The 24,862-nt window shown below is 32.7% G+C and overlaps 1 long non-coding RNA gene and 1 pseudogene across 1 annotated transcript in view; one reads left to right on the forward strand and one right to left on the reverse strand.

Annotated features, from left to right (window-relative positions):
* LOC145280014 (uncharacterized) overlaps positions 1-24,862 on the reverse strand; it is a 1,242,036-nt gene that overhangs the window by 187,925 nt on the left and 1,029,249 nt on the right. Inside the window, exon 5 of the long non-coding RNA XR_013868525.1 lies at positions 13,066-13,128. This is a non-coding gene — a long non-coding RNA (uncharacterized LOC145280014). The remainder of the gene's footprint in view (positions 1-13,065; positions 13,129-24,862) is intronic.
* Positions 2,952-3,056, forward strand: LOC145284475 (U2 spliceosomal RNA; annotated as a pseudogene).

Here is a 24,862-nt window from a genome sequence, read left to right on the forward strand (position 1 = left end):
ATTTGCCCTCTTTAGAATGTAGTCTTTATCCAGACTAGATTAAGCGACCTACTCCTCGTGTTTTAATTAGCCGTTATCAGATGCATTCAGGGAGCAGAATAGTTCAGATGTTAAATAGATCCATTTTCTGAATAAGTACATTTTTTAATTAAGCTGCAAAAATACACAGTTTTGTGAAGACATCTTACTTTATGTCTATCATAGTTTTGTGTGCCTTCTTTATGCTTTATTTCAGCAATTTTCGGTTATGGGCAAACCTCAACTCATTCTTTTGCTCCGGAATCTCTTCAAAACTGATAAAATAGAATTTAAGATGCAACAGGCGTTTCAGACACTAAAAATGAGATTCAAATAAATTTCAATTAAAGCAAAACAAGTACGAAAAGTATCATTTGTTATACATTTTGTAAATAAGGAAAGTATAAAGTGTGTTTACTTTTCTCAGCCCTGTAACTCTCGCATCCATTATTTTGTTCTTTAGTCCTCATATTCCAGGAGTGATGTTTCTAACCAAGAAGGAAGAATTGATATTTTCTGGGAAAAAAATCTATTCCATCTAACACTTATTGTTGGTAAGTTTTTTACTTTGAAGAAGTATTTTTTTAACACTTTTTTTCATCAAGTGGTTTAATTCCTTGACTGAAGGAATTTCCATAAAAAAAATGAGATAATGTATTTTTAAAAACTTATTTCGTTTGTTTATATATTTTGCTTACACACACAAAAAAATCTGCAAAGCTTTGTTAATATAGTCCCCCTTTTCTTAAAATAAGTTTTAATTAAAAGTAAAGTTTTCGGTATTATTTGCTCACATTTCAATGTGTGAACATTTTCATTAACAAAAAATGAAGTCAGATCTTTTTATGCATGTGGTGTTTATACGCGCAGGTCTTGTATGTTTCTTTTCATGAGTGGCTGTCAACCGCATCGCCTGTTTGAATAAAATGAATAAAACTCTTCTTATGCAGGAAAAGCACAAGGGAGACGTTTGCTGAGTTTTTTTTTTTTCAAAGGTTTTATCTGGAGAAAATGGACTAATCTTGTCATAGCTAGTTATTTACTTCTAAAACTTTACTTTCTAATTTAACGAAATGAGGTATGCAGATGGATAGACATCAATTTGATGGTCGTTCTAGATTATTCCATGTTTTTGGTTGCATCTCGTTCACATGGCTTTCCAAGAGAGACTGACTGAAATCCTTAGTTTCTTTTTTTAAAAATGTGACATCTTCTATCATGGTCTGTTTTGTCTACAGCATTTGACTTCGACCTGATTACGTATATATATATATATATATATATATATCTACATACATATATATATATATATATCTACATATATATATATATATCTACATACATACATATATTTACGTCACCTGATTCATGACTCCGTTTACAGATTCCTGACGTGCATCAAATATGACCCTTGCCAAAATTCACATTAAATAACTTTATCGCTATTGACATAATATGTAATACCGGAAATGAAAACAACCGGTGTCAACCCGAATCTGTCCTTTTTATATTTGCTTTATTTCGAGGAGTTTGAAATATATTAAATTTCAAAAAGCTAACTTGCTTTTACACCAATTTTATTCACCGTATGTTTCAATAGAGATTTTTCACTTATGATATTCATTAGAAAAAACAATTAAAACTTAAACAAAATGTGAAACATCGTGGCCTTTTGGCTACATGACGCTGCAGGCCAGGTTAAGTAGATTTAATAATCTAAAATAATCGGAAAATATGACAGTATTAGTTTTTACAAAGAAGTGTCACTATCCCCTTACATACAGCACTTGGTATTTTCAAATCCATTTGGACATGACCAGACTCAACATTGCTTAACTTTGATGATCTAATAAGAACCCGTGTATCAAAGTGATTATATCCTATATGAGATACCAAGAATACCTTTTCCGTACCGAAGTGACCCTTACCCTAGGTGGATTGAATCAGCTTCCTCCAAAAGAGGTAGTTTCGTGAGAATATTGAATTCACAAGTGGTCCCTAGTCGCTTGTATATCCCTGTCAGAGGAGAGGACACCATTAGATTTTTGCAGTTCTTAACTTCATGAAAATCAGGGTATCAGTAGGATTATTATGCCATATCTATTTTTTGGTTGGCAGTAAGTGATTTAAAAATTTGATACACATAAAGATGTTAAATCTTCATTATAATAACATGATTGATATTTAAAAAATGAAAAATAAAATAAAAATTATGTCATACAGGATTTCTTTTGATGTCAAGCAATTAGATAAATTAGTGTTAATTGGTAATTATCATATAATTCCTCATTGATCTGAAAAATGTAATGAAGCGCAAGCTTTGAGCAGTCATCAAATTTCATGTGTGAAATAACACTATATTTTGCAAATGTTAATGAGATATTATAAGTTTCTTTTGTCTGGATTCAACAGCGACGATTTCAATCTCACATTTCAATCTAACTTCATCTAATTTTTTTTCTTGAGATTTTTTTCTAAGATTAATTGTGTGCAGAATTCTGTGTATAAAAAACAACAAAACAAAAAACAAAAAAAACCACATTCAAAAATGTTCAAGAAATACTTGACTACGAACAAAGCATAGTATCTCTTTTGATACCACACTTCATTTTCAAAAATTATCAAGAAAAACTAAATAAAAATATATTTAGAAATTATATTAGCATATTTTTTTTACATAAACTGGTTCAAGGATCGCAGAAGTTCATTTTATTAATTTATATTTGATTTTAATACATTTAGCTTCCCGAGGGGTACTTTATACAAAATGTGATGCAATAGTTTTGGAGCCTATGAATTTTTAGTCACGTGCAAGCGACTCTATAAGTCATTCCGTCGGTCGGTCTGTCGGTCTGTCCGTAACACTTTTGTGCTTGGCCTTTTTGGTTAAGATCAAAGGTCTGTTGTTAATAGATGCTGTTCTTAGCTTTTTAAGCTTTTCTTGGCCTTTTGGCCAAGATCAAAATGTAGTATCTGTTCTTACTACATGTTGTACTTATGTTTGTAACTTTGTGATATAAAGTGGGGGCTCACTTTTCTGTATTAATTTAATGTAAAATGATCACCTACCTTACAACCAGCCATTCAAGTCATTCTCCAGATCATTCAAGTTGTTTTTGAAGGATTCCAGTTACTTTTTAAGCATTCAGGTCATTCAATTCAACCTTAAGTTAATTAAAGTCATTCTAAGTCATTTACTTTTTATTTATTTAAGTCATTTCAGCCAATTTTTCGGTCATTTTAGTTTATCTTTAAGAATTTCATGCCAATCCTACATTCACGCATTCATATATTAAACGAGAGCACGCGACTAATGTCTATTTGGCCTTGTTATAATTGTAATTATTTTTATTATTATTAATAACTTCATCTTTTTTCTTTTTCTTTTATATTTTTTTTTGAGATTTTTGATATTAAAACCTGTGGATATATATAAAAAAAACGCCATACAAAATATTATCAAGAAGTTAGAAGTAAAGTGTAGTATCTGTTTTCATGTTTGAAGGAATACAAAAATAACGTCACAAAATTTAAATTAAATCTTTTTTTTTATGAACTAAGCAGGTCTAGCTCTTGTAAAGGGCTGATAACATTTTATTTCAGAAAATATTTGCATTCTTGATTTTATTACATCCGGTATCCCAAAGATTTGTTATGCAAATTAAATGCAACAATTTTGAAATCCATCAATGTCTATATTTTTCATGATTATTATTATTATTATTATTATTATTATTAGTAGTAGTAGTAGTAGTAGTAGTAGTAGTATTTGGTTGTTGACACCTTTATGATATACCTGGCATCTGTACGGTTAAACACACTTAAAAAATGCATTCATTTCTTGTTTTAAAATAAATGAATAAATAAAAATCCAATTACGCGTGCAAAAACGAAATTAATAAATTTCAGAGGCGCAAAGATTTCACAAAACACGCCCACGGAAATTCTGTGGTGAAGAAAACTTAATATGTGTTTTGTTCGGCGGACGTAGTCGGAAGCATAACACGTGACAAAGAGGTGAACTTTTTAACGAATCAACGCTCAAAGAAAGACTTAATTTTCAAATCTTTTTTACCAGCTTGCCTAGGAGCCTCTCAAAAAATAATATATAAACGCTGAGCAACCGATTCTCATTCTCTTTTCTCTTTCTCTCGTCAAGGTCTTTGCTGCTACTTCCTTTTGCCATCACAATGAAACACACCTATTCACACGTACGCACGCACAGAGAGAATAATGTTGAAACACTGCATCCCTTAAGCTTCCAAAATTTGCTAAAGCTGCACTTGCTGCCCCCTCCATACTTATACTTATGAGGAATGTTGATACACTAAATGATTTAATTGTATACATATATATATATGGACTCTCCTGTCGATTTCGACGTATGAGGTTCTGCCACAACAACTAAGTTTTTTGGAAATCCACACAAATGATGTGTCTATAGTGGTGAAAGCTTTGTGTAGAACTAACACACTTTTTGGTATTACTGCTAATCTTTGCCAGTGCAGATGACTGCCACAAAACGGAGCATACAGTAAACTGTAGGTTTTTACATCAAAGTTTTCCTTCTATTAGATATGTGTCTCAATAAAGTCTGGGGGTACATCTCTCCCTGTGAATTAATGCACCACAAGATACCAACCTGGAAATTTCTATGACTCTGTACAGTACATACAGTACCTAGCCTTCCCAAATGGTCACCCATCTGGCTAGGCTCATTGTTGCTTAACTTCGGTGATCTGAAAAGAACTGGTGTGTCAACGTGATTGTGCTGTATAATAGTGGTGCCAAAAAGAAAGTTCGCACTTGTCATTTTTTTTTTGAAAAATCGCAAATTTAAACTAAATTGAATGTAATTTTTTGAATAACCTATACCTCATTTGATTCGCTTTTTGTTCCTCTATAATTTTACCTGCTCATATTTTAGTTTTAATTGAAGTATCGTAGTGTTCACGTCAATTTAAAAAATAACCTCAAACCGAGAAGGCAAAAAGAAACTGCACAATGGAACAAAACCTTGATTCCAGTAAAGCAACCGGCCCTGACGGTATTCCAATTATAGTACTCAAAAGACTTCAACCAGAACTAGCACCCATACTTGCAAAACTGTTTAAACGTTGTCTTAAGGAGAATTGCTTCCCATCACCCTGGAAAATCTCATTAGTATGCCCTGTATTTAAGAATTCATGTGATCGTTCATCCCCCTCTCAGTACAGGACAATAAGTCTCCTGTGCGTCATGAGTAAGTTGCTGGAATCTGTGTTAAATAGAGAAATAATCAACCATCTCAGCAAAAATAACCTTCTTAGTGACACACAATATGGTTTCCGTTCTGATAGATCTACAGCAAATGTGCTTACAGTTATATCTCATAGGATTAGCGAATCTCTCGACAGAGGCAACCTTTCTAGGGCAATTGCTCTCGACATATAAAAGGCCTTTGATAGGGTATGTCATAAAGGTTTACTTCACAAGATCTCCAGCTATTGTATAGCTGGAAATGTCTTCTCAATTATTAAATCATTTCTCTCTGATAGGGTCATAAGTAGTAGTTGATGGGCAAAAATCGGAAGCTCACAGTATGAATGCTGGAGTCCCTCAGGGGTTCATCCTGGGCCCAATTCTTTTCCTGATCTACATTAATGATCTTCCAAATCACATCCTTACATCATTCGTAGACATTTTTGCTTACGACACTACCATCTATGGTAGCACATGTAAGACAGTAAACGACCAAGTTCTCTCCGATTCTCTCTCCTCTGATCTTGATCACGCTGTACAATGGGGTAAGGAGTGGCTGGTTACTTTTAATGCATCTATAATCAAGCTTCTATCTTTACATCATCAACGTTCTGATCCCCATCTGGCATCAATTAAAATGAATGGCTCTCGTCTTGGGGAGGCCTCAAGTTTTGACAGGCTTCTGGGCTTGACCTTTACTCCTGATCTTAAATGGAATATGTACATCAAATCTGTTGCCAAGGCCGCTGGAAAAATGGTGGGATCCTTCTATCGATCCAGTAGATATCTCACTGCTGATGCAATTCTCTATCTATATAAGAGCCAGATACGTCCAAGGATGGAATACTGTTGCCACATATGGGCAGGAGCTGCTAGAAAAGACTTGTCCTGCCTTGATAGGGTTCAAAATAGATTTCGTGGTCTGGTGGGAGATGTCCTTTTCTCTTCGCTGCAACCTCTATCTCTCAGAAGAGATGTTGCGAGTTTGTCTCTGCTTTATCGTTATTTTCATGGAAAGTGTTCGACTGAGCTTCAATCTATGGTCCCCCCTCACCAAACTTTCACAAGAAACACTAGACTAGCTGAAAACATTATCAATAATTTTCCCCACTCTTTATCTGTGCCTAAACCTAAACATAGATTCCATGATCAAAGCTTCTTTCTTAGAACTGCACGCCTGTGGAATTGTCTTCCGTTTTCCTGCTTTCCAGCTGTCTATAATATGGTTGTCTTCAAGTCCAACGTGAACAAGTTTCTGATGAGCCATTCCACTTAAGTTAACAAATTTACCGAACTTCCATTAATATCGATTACTATATTGTCCTTTTGACTACTCTACACTCTTTAACCCTTATCCTTGAGTGGCCTATCGACCTTGATAAGTGGTGACGCCTATGTAAAAAAAAAAAATAAATAAATAAAAAATAAATAAATGTCACTTTAAAACATTAATCAACACAAATACAACAGGAACACAATGAACTGGTTAATATTTAGTAGCCTAGTCGTTCTGCAATTTGACAGCCTGCAATCTTTTGGGAATTCCTTGAATTAGTACGCAGCAAGTGCAGATTTTCTTTTTGGCGCTACTGTATATTACTTCCATTATTATTTCGTAAGGTTAAATCCGAAAATTTTAGATAACCTAGTAATGTTGCATAATTTTTCATTAAATGAAAAATCATTTTTTATTTTTTTTCTTAGACTATCGGTGGTATCCATCCTAATCATAGAAGATATTGTAATCTTTTTTAATCTTTTTTCATCATTTTGTTGGTGTTGTTAAGTCCGGGGGTGGTGGTCCGTAGAAGATAAAAGTTGTATGTCTTATCTAGTATTCAAGTCAGTTCTGATGTATTCTAGTCAAATTTATGTACAACCTACCATAATATATCACTTGACCAATCATCACCAAACTTGGTCAAAATATCGTCCATGATGTCACTTAAAATTGGTTTAATTTTGGCATATCTAGGTCAAAAATCCAGGTGAAGTCAAACTTTTGGTGATAACTTCGGTTGTTTTCATCATAGACACTCTCTACGTGGTCCATATTGTAGCCAATGAAATCTTGCCTTTTATGTAACCTTGAATATTTTGGTTACAGAAAAATTTTTACGTAATTTCGACTACAGAATTTTAATTTAAATTTGATACATTGATAATTATTATGCTCTTTGATAACATTAATCTCAACCTTTTGAATTATCAATGTTTCCATGGCTTAACTTTATATTCCATTAGTTTTTAATATCTGTAAATGCTGACCCACTCACCACAATTAAATTTTTGTAAATAAAATCTTTTTAAAACAAATTCTGGATCATCTAAGTAAGATCAAATCACAGAGTGAATGTGGTATTTTGTAACGTTGTACATGTTTACACACGGGACCCACACATTTATGTCGTAAAGGGGACCATCACAAACATTAACTCGAATTCACTTTTTCATGCAACAACGACATTTATTTCCTCATTATTCCGCCACGCGTGTCTTCACTAACGTTCTCTCTCTCTCTCTTTTATAGACGTTTTCCTTACAATGATGTCATTTCGCATTTCGTATGTTTTATAAGGGATATAACTACGTATCGAACTGAATATGAAACAGTATATAAAAGAGCTACCATTTTAAGGTAGGGGCGTCTTGTCTTGTTTGCAGTCTAGTCTTACGTTTTAGTCTTGCAGTCTTGCCCTGCAGCCTTGCATCCTACCAGTCTCGCATCTTACACTCTACAAGTGTACTCCAGTTAACCAAGCTTCCCAGGGACGAACGTTTAGCTTTCACACGCTAAGTTCCTTTTTCTTTACCTTCATTTACATTTATCTAACTTCAAAAGCAAGTAGCCATTTTGTTTTTGTATGATTACGAAGTACTAATAAACCTTCGTTTTGTTACGCATCCCACTTGGCGTATTTTGTCATATTATTATATACCGTTGAAACAGGATGCCCGCCCGCATTCTTGTGAAAATCTTTACAATATAGTAAGCTCAACAGTTGTTGACAAATTGGATGACTATCGACCCCCTACCCTGCAAAAAAAAAAAAAAAGGATCCAGGCTTTATGCCCGAAACAGCAGATTTTATTTTAAAAAGAAATTGTAAATGTACCTGCTTTGCTAAAAAAATAACTTTATACAATATGAAGTAAAGCGCAGCTAAGCTTTTTTTAGTCCACCCTTTTGTTGTCAGGCAAAGGTTAGGGTAAGGATTATATTCTTGTTTTCCATGTGATTGGCAGGTACCTCAACAAGTGAATATATACCGTAAAAATTTATTTGGTGTAATTGTTTTGGCAGAAATGATCAAAGCTGCATATATTGTAAATACTTGATACTGTCTTTTAGTGATTCCAATGGGAATTCTGATATCAATGGCTCTTTTGGCAGAAAAACAGATTCTTTCTCCATGCCTACCATTTAATTTTGGTTTTGGCACTTCACGCAGTGCAAAAAAAGACACACAAATAAAACAGGCATACATTTATTTTTATTTCTGATGTCATTTGCAAATTGACTAACAATTTTGTTCCAATGATTGCAAATGTATCCTCAAAAGACATTTTATTCTTAGAATTAGTGATTAACATTTATAGGGTCATCTAATAAATACTACCTTTTCTTCATCTAGTTTCGATATTTACAGTGCTGTGATTGTCCCAGACATCAGGATGGGCAATACCAGGCATCATTTCATGCCTCCTCTTCATTCAGTTGATATAAGTCATGTTGCATGTAATCACATCGCTTCTTACGCACTTAAGCCAGATTTTCCACAGTGTAACCGATATATTCATCTATGTTATGGAGTTGAATTGGCCTGCCGTACATAGCTTTGAGATGCCGAGCATGTAAAATACCCATATTCAAAGATTTGAAGGAATACTTTTCTTCAGTATTCAGTCGTATATATCTACTGCTATATATATTTCCTCAGTCATGCAAAAATTGTCAAACATCTCAAACAAATTAAAAAATTTAGAGATTCAGGATAACTTTCATTGTCTTCATTGGAGAAGTTTACAAGTTATAGATACACTTGTAGCTTTATGTAAATTATCGAAACTTTCTATAGAAAACGTACAGACATTGGCATTCATATATGTATATATGTGAAAATTAAAGCACTCAAGTGTAACTCGTCCTATTCTTGTTTCTGGTGTCAATAAATTCAACTCCACCATCTGCTGTCAAAAATTCAACACCAACGTTCTACACTCTGCTATCTAAATTCTAAACTTCAAAATGCGACTTACTGCTCACAAGACTTGCTTCTTCAACGTCCAAATCTAAACTTCCTAATCTCTCAAAACTCAGGGGTTTTTTTGATTCCTAACCAGAGCATCTCGTTTGCATATCACATCACAAACTTGACAAACTCTTAATTATATAACGAAAACAGTGGTCATTATTTTTCTTTCTTCTTCATTCTTTCTGGCTGCCCTAGAACAGTTTTATACTAATTTTTAACACCTTGTCTTTGGTAACATTTCAAACTGCATATTCCAAGGCCAAACAAGATCCTCTCAGCATGGTCAACGCACTGATACATACGATATATGGTGCACTTGTTCCAAACTAAATCATTTAACTGCAATATATATTTGTATCGATAGGTTTTAATTTATAATTTATAGATACCTTCACATATCTGCACATCGCTTACAAAAGTGAATCGAAAATGGTGGTGACTATGTAGAAAAATAAATTCTGGAGCACAAAATGTCACTTATTTTAATGGTACTACTCCCATCGTCGTATTTCTTATACTTTTTTTAGTTTAAAAATAGAAATATGAGACTTTACTTTGGGAACAATCCTCATATAACAAAGCATGCTCCGAATGTCCATGCACAGCCACTGTTCATTGCTGGCAAAAGTTCATTAGAAAATCGTGGTGAATTGAAAATGGTGGTGACTATATAGAATAATAAATTCTGAAGTTCTTTCGTCTTTATGGTACAATTCCTGTCTTTGTAGCTTTTCCACATTTTGAGTAAAAGAAAATAGGAGGCTTTACTTTCGGAACGACCTTCGTATATAGATATATTTATATCAGCAGATCTAAATTCATGATTTATGGTTATTTCAGATATCTGCACATTTTTTTCATTCACATAACCTCTATACTTGATCTCCTAAATCTAAAAGCGACCAAAATGGTTTGAAAATAAACTGCACGAAAACCAAATACATACCTGCAGACAAAACCAATAGAATTTGTATTATTTGAATTATTCGGACTACTGTTCCCACATTGAATGTTATTTTCACAAAAATAAATATGAATACGTTAAAGGCTTCCAAAATCGATACAAGAATTGTAGACAAGGATCGTGGCATAACGGATAAAGTACTGGGTAAATTTCAGTTGTAAGCTCATATATAGATATATTTATATCAGCAGATCTTAATGATTTATGGTTACTTCAGATATCTGCACATTCTTTTATTTAGACATTCATGAGAATTGAATATTTAATAATAATAGGGAATGTCTCATGGAACTAAATAATTTGTGTGTAGATTTCAACAATTTATGATTGCCTTCAGACAATGTATGAGGTACTCGTTTTACAAGCTTACGATCATTTCAAAATTGTTGACCATTATGAACAGCTGTTTGGTTTGAGGAAAGCTTCACTGTTAATTCTTCAGATGCTGAAGCGTTTTCTTTAAGAAATGCCATAAGGAACTCGTCATCAAAATCAACCAAACATCTTGGGAGGTGACGGTGATCAATGACACGGATTGACGACCTGGGTTTTCCAAGTGTGAACCCTGCTCGTTCCACAAAAATCATTTTCACTTAGAATCTTGTAAACCTTAGTGGTACCTACCATAAGTATCCAATGTTTTTCTAGATGGAATTCTGACTAGAAAAATATTGGGGAAACCAATGTCAACAATAGAATCTTTGGATTCATACGACATGATAGATCTTCTTCAAAGGCAAAATTTCCACTCAGGAATTTTGTAAACCATCTTCTTCTGTCATCCAGGCATTCTTCTTCATAAGCTGAATAAATATTTAATATTATCTGGATTGACTGATTGATTATTTGGGCTTTACGGAATATCAACCACCATAGGGTCATTTAATGTCAATGCACATGGTACTATATGTAAAGTGTTGATTTGTCTAGTTCTGCATTATGTATCTGTTATGCAGTTGAATTTTTGGTGGTCGTCGTTTTTTTTCTTTGTTTTTTGGTTTAATATTATCTGGAGATATCTTATGGAACTAAATAATTTGTAGATTTCAACTTACAATTTATGGCTGCCTTTGGCCAATTCATGAGGCATCCATTATCCAAGCTTATGAATATTTCAGATTTCGGAAGATGATGAACAGTTTAGTTTAAGGAAATCTGTATGCATTTCAGAAGTACCAACTTTGCCATGTTAAAGTGTTATATTGAACTTTTTAGAAAAATCTCATGTAAATTGAAAACTTTAAAACGGGATGAACTGAGTTGTTCATAACATCTGCAGTAGTTTTTAAAACGAAGGATACTAAAAGATAAGCTCGGTTATTTTTAAGTTTGCGTTTGTTTCAACCACTAGAACATTTCGTAAGTGGTCCAACATAGCGAAACAAAGAAGTTAAAAACAATATTTCAAACATTTTAAGCGGGAGAAAAACATGTATTTCTTTAACCGTGGAATTGAATTTTGTTCTTCAAAGAAAATGAAGATGATGACATTTAAGTCATTCCATAAGTTTTGTGCAGATTTTTGCGCAATAAAAGGAAAAGGTGTTTGAGATTCTGTTCCGTGAAACAAATGAAAATATCTGATGGAGCTAAATGTTTATTTATTAGATAAAAGTCGATCGGAGCGATTATTTCAAAAGAAGAGGAGGATTATCAAGAGAAAAGCATTACACGCATGATCAAATGATCTCAAATATGCTAGAAACGCCAATAAACACAACCAAAATTCTCATCATGTTTTGAAATATTTTCAAACAGTTGTCAACAAGGAAGGTGACAGGACTTTCCAAGTCTACTGAGAAAGAAAAACCCCAAAGACTAAAACTATTCTCACTTGAACTGCGGAGATTATAAGGAGACTTGGTTCTCGTGTACAATATTAACCAGGTATTTTTAACTCTAGCACCAAGTCGTGGTTTCCACAGGCACTTACAAACCATGTACAAATTTCTCGTTCAGCTCAGGAGAAGAAAGGAAGCGTTCTTTATTGGTGATTCTGCTCCATGGAAAAACCTGCCAGAAGAGATTGTGACAATGATTAGGGCTATGAAAACAGCATAATCTTCTGTTCATTGTTTTGACTCTCTGGTATATATCTGACATAGTTAATCAATCAAGAACCATATCACTGTATATAAAAGCATATAAGATATCAACGGATACACACTTGAGAGTCAAAACAATGAAAAGAATATGCTGTTGTCCTAGTCCTAACAATCACTACTATATTCAAGATTAAAGCAGTTTTGAATAAACATTGAAATATATATATATATATATAATATATATATATATATATATATATATATATATATATATATATATATATATATAATATATATATATATATATATATATATATAATATATATATAAGTAGCTTCCAACTATCGCTTTACATGGGTTGTGTCACTATGCTAGTTTTTTTTTTTTGTTTTTTTTTTTTTTCCCAAACATTGGATTTGATTTGAAGATCGGGAAAAGCATAGTTGCAACTCATCTCCATTTGGGCTCTGGCATCTACATTTTGGTAACAGTTTGCTTAATCCTTGTCTTCGAATAAATAAATTAAAGAAAAGTGACTTACCAAATGATGAAAAACCGGTTTTTGGTTTTCGGTTTTATCATCGAAAATCCAAGTTTAAAAATCCTAAAAAATATAAAAATTCATAACATTGTATTATTGCTTCTCCGATGGATGAGAATAAATGAAGTTAGCAATAGAGAAATATTTTACAAAAACTATACTTATAATTACTATTCTTATTCAAACATGCTTCGAACACTTCTTTTGATACTTGGCATTCTCATAACATGACAATAGAACTTGAATAATTTCCATTCCACTAAGAATTATTTTAAACTCTTTATCATGTTGAAAATCTAAAAGTGAATCTCTGAAATTGGTAAAATTTAATTTAAACAATACAATAATCTCATATTAGGTTGGTGCAAAAATAATGTATATATATATATATATATATATATATATATATATATATATATATATATATATATATAGTTAAACGTCAAAAAACGACATTATTTTTGCACCAACCTTATATTATCTTCTCTGTTGTTAACAGAAAAATGTTATTTGATTCCTTCCTTCCCATGAAGCACTTTATCTACGCATTGTTTTCAACTCTTTTTTATTTAGCAATATTTTGTTTAAAATTTTAAACTTTAATTCATTTTAATCTTATCTTAATTCTACTTCAATTAGCGTTTAATTTTGATTTAATATTATTATTATTCATTCGCATATTATAAAAGAAACCTACCTTTTCCTAGTGTATAAAGTGTGTATACGTTATTATTAGGTGCATGCAAAATGAATAGTCGATGCTCAAAATGTATAAACATTTTGAGCCCCTCTCTTTATTTAAAAATTCACTAGAAATCAGGAAATTAGGAACCAATTTTAATGAAATTTTTAGTATTTATCAAATACTGATCACGGATTTTTTTTTTATCCGGTGGTCACCACTTATCAAGGCCCGGAAGCCACTCAGGGATAAGGGTTATTGCAAGTACAGTACGTTAGTGTGGAGATTTGATGAAGTGTTTACTTAAGGGGGCGGTTCATTAGGAATTTGTTTACGTTGGACTTGAAGACATCCAAGTTGTAGTCAGGTGGGAAGCAGGCAGACGGAACAGAGTTCCACAGGCGTTCAGTTCTAAGAAAGAATATAATGAACCCATTGTTTTTATTTGAATCGTAGTAGAAATGCATTATTTTGTTTAAACGAAAAACACCTTTATTAAAGTTATGGTTTTCAATGAATGAATTTATTTTTTGCTTTTTTTATGAAAATAAAGCATTGTAAATTGTTCCAATAAAAAAAAATAAAAATTAACCTTTTCAAGAACATTACAACTAAAGTCAGTATAACTAAATCGATATAACTCAAAGAAAAATTAATTTCTCGAACTACCGATATTATCATTGAATTACGCATTGTTTATTTTCACACAAAAAAATTATAATTGCAAAAAATACATCTACTTTTTTTTAGATTACATGTCTCGCATATTTTTTATATGTAAGATTCTAATATTTTCCCTGTCTTGAATGAACGTGAAACTTTTGGCATAACATAATATTTATATAATCTTGAAAAATATATTTTTAAGAATGTAAAACAGGAACAGAGAAAAATAATTACATTAAAAAGTGGTAAAAATTATACAAACGTTCACGATATGAATGTACAGGTGCACTGCTGGAGGAAAAAAAAGAAAACCAGCACTCCCTACCTCCCTTTAAGTACCTGACGTTATTTTGACTTTCTGACATTTTGGGCTTCTGTAGAAACCACACTTGGACGATTTTTCGTTTGTTGTGATTGTGTGTAGCCAGGATCTCTCGCTTTTGGGAGTTAATTAAGCTATTTTTTGTGCAAACAATGTGTGTTTTTATTTAATTCAATATCTAACTTTACTAACTATGTTTGAAATAGACCCAGAAAACTAATATTTATCTTCCAAAGGATTTTTACAATTAATTTAACTTCAAAATTTAGCTGACTTGTCAGCTTCCAAATGTCGCCATGAAAACATTTTTCATTATAACTCTTTTTTTTCACGTGTACAAAAATCTTCTTTTGTTCTTGGAAATTAATTTTAGGCTTTAATTTTTCAAATACAATCAAAAAGTAGTCGAAGACCTACAAAAAATTATGATAAACCGGCTTTCAAAACTATGTCCTCCTATTTTTTCCATCATTTTTGCTAGTAAATATCAAGCAGATGTGTATACAATGAAAAAATTATGTGCCGTTTCTAAGTTGAAATCAATTGACCAGCCAAATTCATATTTTAATCCCACTCCCATCCATAAAGTGTCAAAGTAAAAAAAGTACATCTCTCCTTCCATCTTCACGATATTTAACCATATCAACCGCTAAGAATTGACACATTTTTAAATTTGGAACAGACTGTGGGCAAAGAAATGAAACGATAAACCACATCATAAACGAATGCAGCAAACTAGCCCAAAAAGAATACAAGAACAGGTATGATCAAGTGGGGAAGGCAGTATACTGAGAATTAGGCAAACAACTGCACGTTGAACACCCAGACAAATGGCAGCAACAGTTGAAAACAAAAGTTACAGAATTCTATGAGATATGGGCGTACAAACAGGTAAACCCATTCAAGAAAAAAGACTAGATGACATAATAGTTAACAAAAAGGAAAAGTCCTGCCAGATCATAGATTTCACAGTTCTAGCAGACCAAAGTGTGAATATCAAGGAGGCAGAGAAGTGGAGCAAATATATGAAACTGGTCAGAGAGATGAAAGGGATATGGAAGATGAAGAACGTCAAGATAATCCCAATAACAGCAGGAGCACTAAGAAGAATGGGACAGATTAAATCGGATGGATGGCTGAGAAGATACACTGGATAACAATAATGAAAACAAATAAAATATTACGGAAAACTCTTTGATGCAGAAACTAATACGCATGAGCTACAAACGCTAAACAGACATATAGAAACTACAACAGAAGTAAAACAGTAAAACAAAGAAACACCACATAGAAGTGTCAAGGAGGATAGAAAGGCTGAAGAAAGAAAGCACTAACTAGATCTCCACTAGAGTGCAAAGAGAACAGGGACCTTGGGGAGGCTTATTGCCACCCAAATTCAAGTGAAGTGCAATGGTCGTTGCTAGTGAGAAATTAATGGTAAACGGCTATTGCGATAACTTTTGCAAATGAATTAGCATTATCAGAAGAGGTGGAGAGTACTGGAAATCTGAGGAAACTTGTCATTCAGACTCCACGGAACACTATCGGTTGTTCTTAAAGAGAAATACTTAATGATAGCCTGTGTGAAATCTAGTGAGTACATAATAATAATGATAATAATAATAATAAGAAGAATAGTATTAGTAATAATATTAATAATAATAATAATAATAATAGAAACAAAAATAATAGTAACTAAATATAATAATTTAATAATTTTGATATAATAATAATAATAATAATAATAATAATAATAATAATAATAAGAAGAAGAAGAAGAAGAAGAAGAAGAAGAAGAATTAAAGTTAATGCTTATGTGATGGAGAAAAATAATTATTATCACTTACACAGTACGCATATGTGTACATGCGTGTAGGTATTTTAATTTACATACTATATATTTAGGTGTCTATTAAAGATACCCAGCTTTAACCCACAGGGTTGTAAAAAGATCACCAGCCTCTCATAAACGCTGATATTGAAAAATTCATTCAAAAAGCTTTACAAATGAATTTCCAATATTGGCGTTTATGGGATGATAAGGTCTTGCTTTTTTATGATCAAGCACTTTCGTTGACATTTTGTCATATATATTTGCAGGTTGTCTATATAGTTTGGACTCCCAATTGGATATCTGCCAGTTTTGATACCAGCCTTGGTTTAATTTGGTATCATTCTAGCATGGTAAAACTGTCAAAATAAGGTTTGACTATATTTTAAGAGATGAATCCTCCCAACATTTACATCCTCTTTGGGGAGAGGTATACATTGCGATTGCCTGAAGCGCTCCTATCGCAAAATGCTACTGGGTCCATTCACAGCTATTTTTGCACTCGACCAGAGTCTTGTTGCAAGTAAGTGTAAATCCTAACCGATTTTCTCTGATTTTACCTATGAATCCCCTATATATATATATATAATGCTCCTTATCTTGTGTTGAGCATGTTGGAAATTGACACACGATATACCATTGGCGTATTAAGTGATGCTTTTTGTGTAAACAAATCGAGCTTAGGTATTCGAACGATGTCAAAACATCGTTAATTCACTGTCCACACAGCAGCTGCTGATTGGCGTAATGATTCAAAGCCTTGATTGTCGTACGGGTGGTCGGATTTCTATCCTAGTTTGAGGTAGTTGCCTTTCTAGCTGCACTAATGAGCTGTGATACAGCGAAACTACTATATGTGGATGACTATATATATATATATATATATATATATGTGTGTGAGAGATAGAAATAGAGCAAACAAACAGACGGAGGGATATTACGTACTAAATATACCCAAATTCTTCACTTACATTTCTTTATTTTTAAAAAAAAAAGGAAAACTATATTCTTTGATTTCATTTTATTTTAAAATCGAAATCCCACACTCAATGTTTTCAGTCTGATATTTTCCTAGCAATTCAGACGTTTGTTAAGTCGACTTTTAAAATAGCCTTCATAAGAAAAATCTGATAAACATTCTTAATGAGGTTTTCTTCCCCATGTGTCACATTATAGAGATTCTATACCATTTACATTGTCTTTCCTGAAGAATTTTATATGTTTGATATGAATTTAAAATTTCCAAAGAGATTTATCTCCCTTATGAGTGCATTCAGATGTTTCAGAAACTCTTCTATCGTTTTCCCCAGAAAATTCTATGAAAAAACTCAGCCTCAAAATTATCATCTCCATCTTTCTAAAAAATCTTTGAATCTTTAATCAATGTAGCTCATTAATGCTAAATTTCTTTATGATTGTCACTTAATACATCTAAAATCTTTGACAGGGTTTGGCATGGATATTTTGTGAAAATTAAATCATGCGATATTACTGGACGAATATTTAATATAATTAGCCAGAAAAAGGATCCAGGTTATCCCTGTTTACTGTACATCCAAGCATTAATGTGGATGTACTCCTTGGACCTTTACTGATCCTGATTTTCATTAAAAAAAAACATTATCAAATTGTTTCATAGATGGATACATTTGCTGATGGCATTATGCTCTAGTCTACAAGTGTGTAAAACGAATGTGCACATACCCAGGACAACGGTTAAATCTCTAGAAAATGACGTCAAGTCTGTAGCTAAATAAGGACATAAATGGAAAGTAAAATTTAATTCTACTAAAACAAAGCTTATTTCCAATAATCACCGATTACCATGACCAGTAGTACCTTACCCAAAAGTCAAACATTCAAATACTTCAGCCTAATATATATGAATTCGAACAATTACATTGAAGATATTGCCAAGTCTGCTGCAATGACGGTAGACTTCCTCTACCATGCTAGAAAACTTCTCACACCTACTAGTATCCCACATCTCAACTAAGTCACCATTCGCCCATGCATGGAGTATTGTTGGTGCACCAATGAATAGTTTCTCCCTCTTAGAAAGGATCCAAAAATAGGTCCCATATTGTCCACCATATATTCTATCTCTTGCCACATCGATTCACTATTGCATCCCTGTGCTTTTTTTACAAGTATTTCAATGGAATGTGCTCCAACGAATTTGCTGCTCTGGTTCACCTTTGTTGTAAATGCACCTGACCAACCCGTCAGTTCAGCAAAATCCCCCTCCCTTCACTGTAGAAGTCTTCAGATGCCATAGGACTTTCTACTCTAATAGCTTCTTCACATAAACTGCTTGTCTTTGGAATTTCCTCTTTACTCCCTGTTTTCCCTGATTTTTCCAACATGCAGAAATTTACATGTACTCTGAAGAAACACACCGCTGCACAACTTCTCACTTAGAGGGCTCCCATAAATCTGGTCCCTAATTCGCAGTAGCCCTTTACATTGGTGGCAATGTGTCATGTTTTTAGGATAAATAAAGGTCAAATAAATAAAACAATTTTACATAATACTTTTTTATGTTTATGTAAATTCTAAAATCAGGCCCATTCATTATATACACATATTACAAAGATTAATATGAATATTATCTGTAGAATTGATAATCAAAAGCTTAGTATGCTAGATAGAGCAATTAAAGTAATATGAAAAAAATAGATGAAAATAAAATCGAATAAATTACAATATTTATTAATCCATCAAATTCAAACAAGCAATTATAAAATAAAAAAAAATAAAAATAAAACTCCTTAATCCAAGGATTTTCAAAGATATGCTATTTTCATCAGAGGATGAACATTAGTAAAAAAAAATGTATCATTGGTTTACAGAATAAAAAAAAAATTAATCATTTAACCAATAAATTAATTCATGAGATAATAATCTATGAAGCAAAAAGAAAAGAAAAAGAATCTGAAATCCAAGTGTAAATAATTCAAGTGAGCTGCAGTATAAATACTTCGTTAAAACTGGAAAAATCAAATAATTAAAGATGCTGGAATATTGACACTAAAGGGCAAGCCGTATCTTTGAAAATACATGGATTCCTGTCTGTCTGTGTGAATTATGAGTGGCCATCAATAAAGTACCGCTATTCCTATGCAAATGTTTTGTCTGCGATGTAAAGATTTGTGAAAGTGTCACCTGTACAGAGAAAGTATTTTCTGCAATGAACTAATTATTGTAAGAGATAACTCAAGTTCCATCATCAAAGGGTTTATTGCACTCGATTCACATTTTTCATTTTGGTTTAATTCTCCATCTCCAAATTAGGTTTAGATGTAAGATTTCTTTCTTAACTACAGTTCCCATATATGCGAGATGTAGAATGAAATAGAGTGAAACAGAGAAAGAGAAAGAGAGAGAGAGAGAGAGAGAGAGAGAGAGAAAGGGAGAGAGAAGTAAAGAGGAATAGAAAAAAGTAAAGAGAGAAAGGGAGAAGAGTAAAAAGAGGAAGGGTGAGGAGTGACGAGAGGCAGATGGAGGAGAGGAGAATGGAGGAGTGACGAAAGGAGGGGGAACGAGTGACGAAAGGAGGGGAAAGGAGTGACGAGAACAAGGGGAAGGAGTGACGAGACGTAGGAGAGGAGTGAAGAAAAGAAATGGGATGAATAAAGAGAGAAAGCAAACAACTAAAGATTGGAAATAGGGTGATTAAAGAGAGGAGTAAAAAGAGAGGGACTGAGGAGGAAGAAATGGGAGTAAAGAGAGGAAAGGAAGAAGGAGTAAATAGAAAAGGAGAAAGAGGGAGAAGAGTAGGAGAGAGGGGAAGAGGAAAGAGGGAAAGAAGAGGAGCAGAGAGGAGGAGGAAGAGAAGAAGAGAGGGGAGGAAATGGAAGAGAGGGGGAGGGAGAGGAATAAAGAGAGAGTGGGGGAGGAATAAAGAGAGAGTGGGGGAGGAGTAAAGAGAGGAAAGGAGAGGAGTAAAGAGAAAAGGATAAAGAGAGAGAGAGGAGTAAAGAAGAAAGAGAGGGAAAAAAGTCTAAAAAAAAAGAGAAAGAAGTAAAGAGATAGAGTTATATTGATTGCTTTCGATTGTGTTGTCTGACATGGATAAAAGATGAGGTCATCAACCTGTTGGTCGCCAGTCTTTATTTTCTGCCTCCTCAGCTTTTATCTTCACAGTTTTCCTACACAATGTTCTTCTTTTAATACTGATTTCTTACTTCCTTGGTTAAACAGAGACCAGCTCATAGTTCCAGGAATTATTTTCTGCTTTCTATATAACAGAAAGCTATTTTTTTAAATCATTTTTAATCATAAAGATATACAAGCATTAGTAAATATATTTTAGTGTCTCATGATACCAAATTTTTGCAAATGTTGTTATGGTTTCAACATATACTTTGCATATGAGAGGAGTGGCTGTAATAAGAAAGGTGAATTGTGAAAGAGACTAAGTCGTGTGTTTGGCAGCAAAGAGAACATGTCGAAGGCAAAAAATCGTGTTAATAACATGAATATTGTGAGTGTGGTGGCATTTTTTATTAGATTAGTTCTTCCTGGTGACATTTGTGACATGCCTCGACATTTAGCATCAACAATGCCCATCATAGAAGACCGGAATACCCCAAGCTGGAATTACTTTAATCCTGATGCTATACTTTCAGTGAATTCAGCCACTCAGAAGGTAAACTCTCACACACACACACACACACACACACACACACACACACACACACACACACACACACACACACCTTTCAAACGAACTTTCTGACACTTTTCTCAACTTCTTATCCAATAACTTTAAAACTTTAGTCTTTCAAAGCGTATTTTACATTTCTGTACAATTTTTTATATAAATATATTTTTTGATATAAATATATTTTGTTTGTTAATTTATGCTTTCTCCTTTTATTCCACAAATCCCGTTGTTGAGTAAGTACTTGGTTTATTTATGATATTTATGTTTTCATCCATCTTTTTCAGTCGTCAATTTAACTACATGTATATTATTGTTAGGGCTGTTCTCAACACTGTTCAAAGATTGTTACTATATTAAAAAATACACCAACTGTAGTCAGGAACAGCACGACCAAACCCCAATCGTCCTACCCCACTAGCAGCTATGAGTAAAATAGTAACTGTTTAGTTAATTGATTGATACAATGAATTATTTAGGATTGGTATCGTTTTGTTTTGTTTTTATTTATTTTTTTTTTATTTGTACTTATGCATCTTTTGACACAGATTTCCGTGACGTTGGCTCAGATTCGACCAGCAGGTGATGAAAACCGTCAGAACAAGCTGAGCGCTGATCAAATGTTAAAATGCTAGAAAAAAAATTGTTGATATTTTTTGCTTTTTGTTTTTTGTTTTTTTTTTTTTGTAAAAAAATGTATTTTAGTAACTTTTTGAGGAAATGAAGGGGAAGGTAATTTATTTTTATTTTTTAAATCAATTGGCTGAGCGTTTAATTAGCCAATGAAAATGAATTTTGAAATGAAAGCAGACGACTTTGGGAATAAATTGAAAGAAATGATCCAAACGCCTCAACAAACGTTTATTAATTGCCAAGAGAGAAATCTCATAGCTTCGGAATTGATGTGCAAGACATGTTTGCGGAAGTGTTCTATAAATAAAATAGCGTATGTGAGCAGTGGTTTTGTTTGGAGGCGTACTAAAGCTCAATGCAGACAGTGGGCCTCCATGCGTACTGATCTCAAATGGAAATATCCTAGATTTTGAAATTTATTTATTTGTGGGCACATTTCACAAAAACAAAAAAAAAAAGGATTCACATGAAAAACAAAAGAAATATTGCAACTTTTCTTGAAACAAAAATAATAAAAAGCGCATAAAAGTACAAAAAATATTTAAACATTTTGAAAAAAATAACAATTCTTACAAGTTAAAATAAATTAATTTAAATATTTATCAAACTTAAAAGGTATTTTTTTATATACATTTTATTGTTAATGTTGCTAATTATGTTTTTCAGCATCTTTTATTCCGCTCGGCTCGTTTCAAGCCAACATCACAGAAATCTTAGTCAAAAGATGCACGAGTACCGTTTTTTTTTTTTTTTTTTTTTTTTTTTTTTTTTTGCTGCATATTAGCCATATTCAAAGCATCCAATTCTAAATTTGGTTAGTTTGGTAAAAGTTTCATGCTTTGACACCAGATGCAATTTTGCATCAAACTCAGTATGTTGGTTGTTAGGTTTTATGGCATGTCAAACATCGTTGACACATTTTATGCTGAAACCATACATAATAACTTGTATGTATAGAGGAATCATATCTATTTATGAGGATAAAATACACAATACATCAAAACATGAAATGCCGTAGAGAAAGAATGGATGGAATAATAAAATAAATACATAAAAAGAAAAAAGAAAACAAATCAAACACGGGAAGAAATACTTAATAACGAGAGTTTTACCGGTTTCTTTCCATTAACAACATCTTCAGAAAAAATTATTTTAAATTTATAAAAATAAGAAAATCATAAGAAAAACAAACGCAACAACAGAAAATGTCTTCATCATACATATTGCATAATTCTTCTTTTTTTTCAAATAGTTAGGCACATACCCAAAATATATCGTTGTTGCATATTCTTTTTCCAACGTTTTACCGTTTTTTCAAGAAATTTTAATTCTTCGCTTTTTTTCTGAAGACGTTCGTTAATCCAAATGAAACCAGTAAAGCTCTCAGTTTTTGAGGATGTATCCCTGTGTTTAATTAGTTTTCTTTTCGTCTTTTTCATACCAATGCTTTTATGTACCTAGAGGAATCATAGAAGTCTATCACATTGCAAGAACTGTAAATAGGTGTCAAGAAAGAGTACAAAAACCTGTGTTTCAGGAAATTTGAAACACCCACAATTTGATAAATAGGTCTTACCCCGAAATATAGTATGAAGCACAGTTACACACATTAGAGAAGTCTTGACAAAGTTATTATAAAAATATTTTCCAGTCACTAAAATTACGTTTTTTTTTTCCTTTTCAACACAAACGTTCATTGTTTGTCTTCTTTTTCTTTTGCCATCAGGAAAACAATATTACCAGACCATGGTAAATTCATAAGATTTGAATCCTCCATAATTTGATAAAGAGGTCTTCCTTGAAATAAGCATAGAACATGGTCATACACTAGATCTATAGCAGTTTTGAATAAACAAGTAAGATTTATAACTAAAAAAAAAATCACTTTCGTTTCTGTCCTCTTTCTCAACACTGATCTATTTTTATTTCATGCATTAGTGATAGTCGTCTATGATTCCTCTGTACATAAATTTCACACAATGTTTTAAGCAAACTACATAATCTTATGTTTTTTGTTATAAAATAATGTGTTTTTTTTAATAAAATAATGTTTTTTTTATTATTATTTTTTTGTTTTTTGCTTTTTCGATCTAGATGGTGGTTTTAAAATCTAATATATAAACGGCTATATCTCTGTCTGTCGGTCTGTCTTTCTCCATGTTTTCAAACTATCTTCTCCGAAACTAAAAGTCGCAGAACGGCACTAGGGACCTCAAATGATTGGATTTTTTATGGGTCGTTCTTTTATAGGTCTTTAGCTGGCTGAAATTATTTGTAAGGGGGTTAAAATGGGTCAAAATTGAAAAAAATTGTTAAACATTTTGTACATTCATCTTATTATTAATTTTTAATCGATTTATATGCATGTCACATTCGTACAGTGGTAACGTCACCAGCTTTGAATGCTACAATTTCGGTTTCGATTCTAGCTGATGGCACCTAAATACATTTTTTTTACTTTTGAAATCACGACTCTATAATAATATATACGAAATCTGAACAAATTAAGATATATTTAAGCCTATTTTAAGCCTGAGTAAAGCCCCCCCCCCCTGTTTTGCGCATTAGGCACGCGATTTTAAGTCTATAAAAGAACTTGTGTTTGTACTTAGATTTTTTTTTATGAATGGCGTTCATTTGCATGCGAGAACAACTACTTTAAGGACGAATTAAAGAAGACAAGCAATTGACATTTTGACAGCTGAGAAAGAAAATTGGAGCCGAGATTTGTCGCTGGTTATTGTGGTTTGATGTTGTTGTTGGTGGTGTTGGTGGTGGTGTTGGTTAAGAGTTATGTTAATTTCTCATGAGATTAGATTTGTATGTTTTGTATACAATTGATTTGTAGATTAATTTGTTTAGTACGTGTATATTTTGTAAATCGTCTGAAAACAATAGTTAACCCATAGATGAAATCCTGACAGGTACTACCATTCCTACAAGTCAGAATGGACCTGGGAGTAGTAGTTGCTGAAAGATAACTCCATACTCCCCAGA

This window comes from Euprymna scolopes, chromosome 1 (genome assembly GCF_053919585.1).
Source record: "Euprymna scolopes isolate OS-2025 chromosome 1, ASM5391958v1, whole genome shotgun sequence".
Taxonomy (NCBI): domain Eukaryota; kingdom Metazoa; phylum Mollusca; class Cephalopoda; order Sepiida; family Sepiolidae; genus Euprymna; species Euprymna scolopes.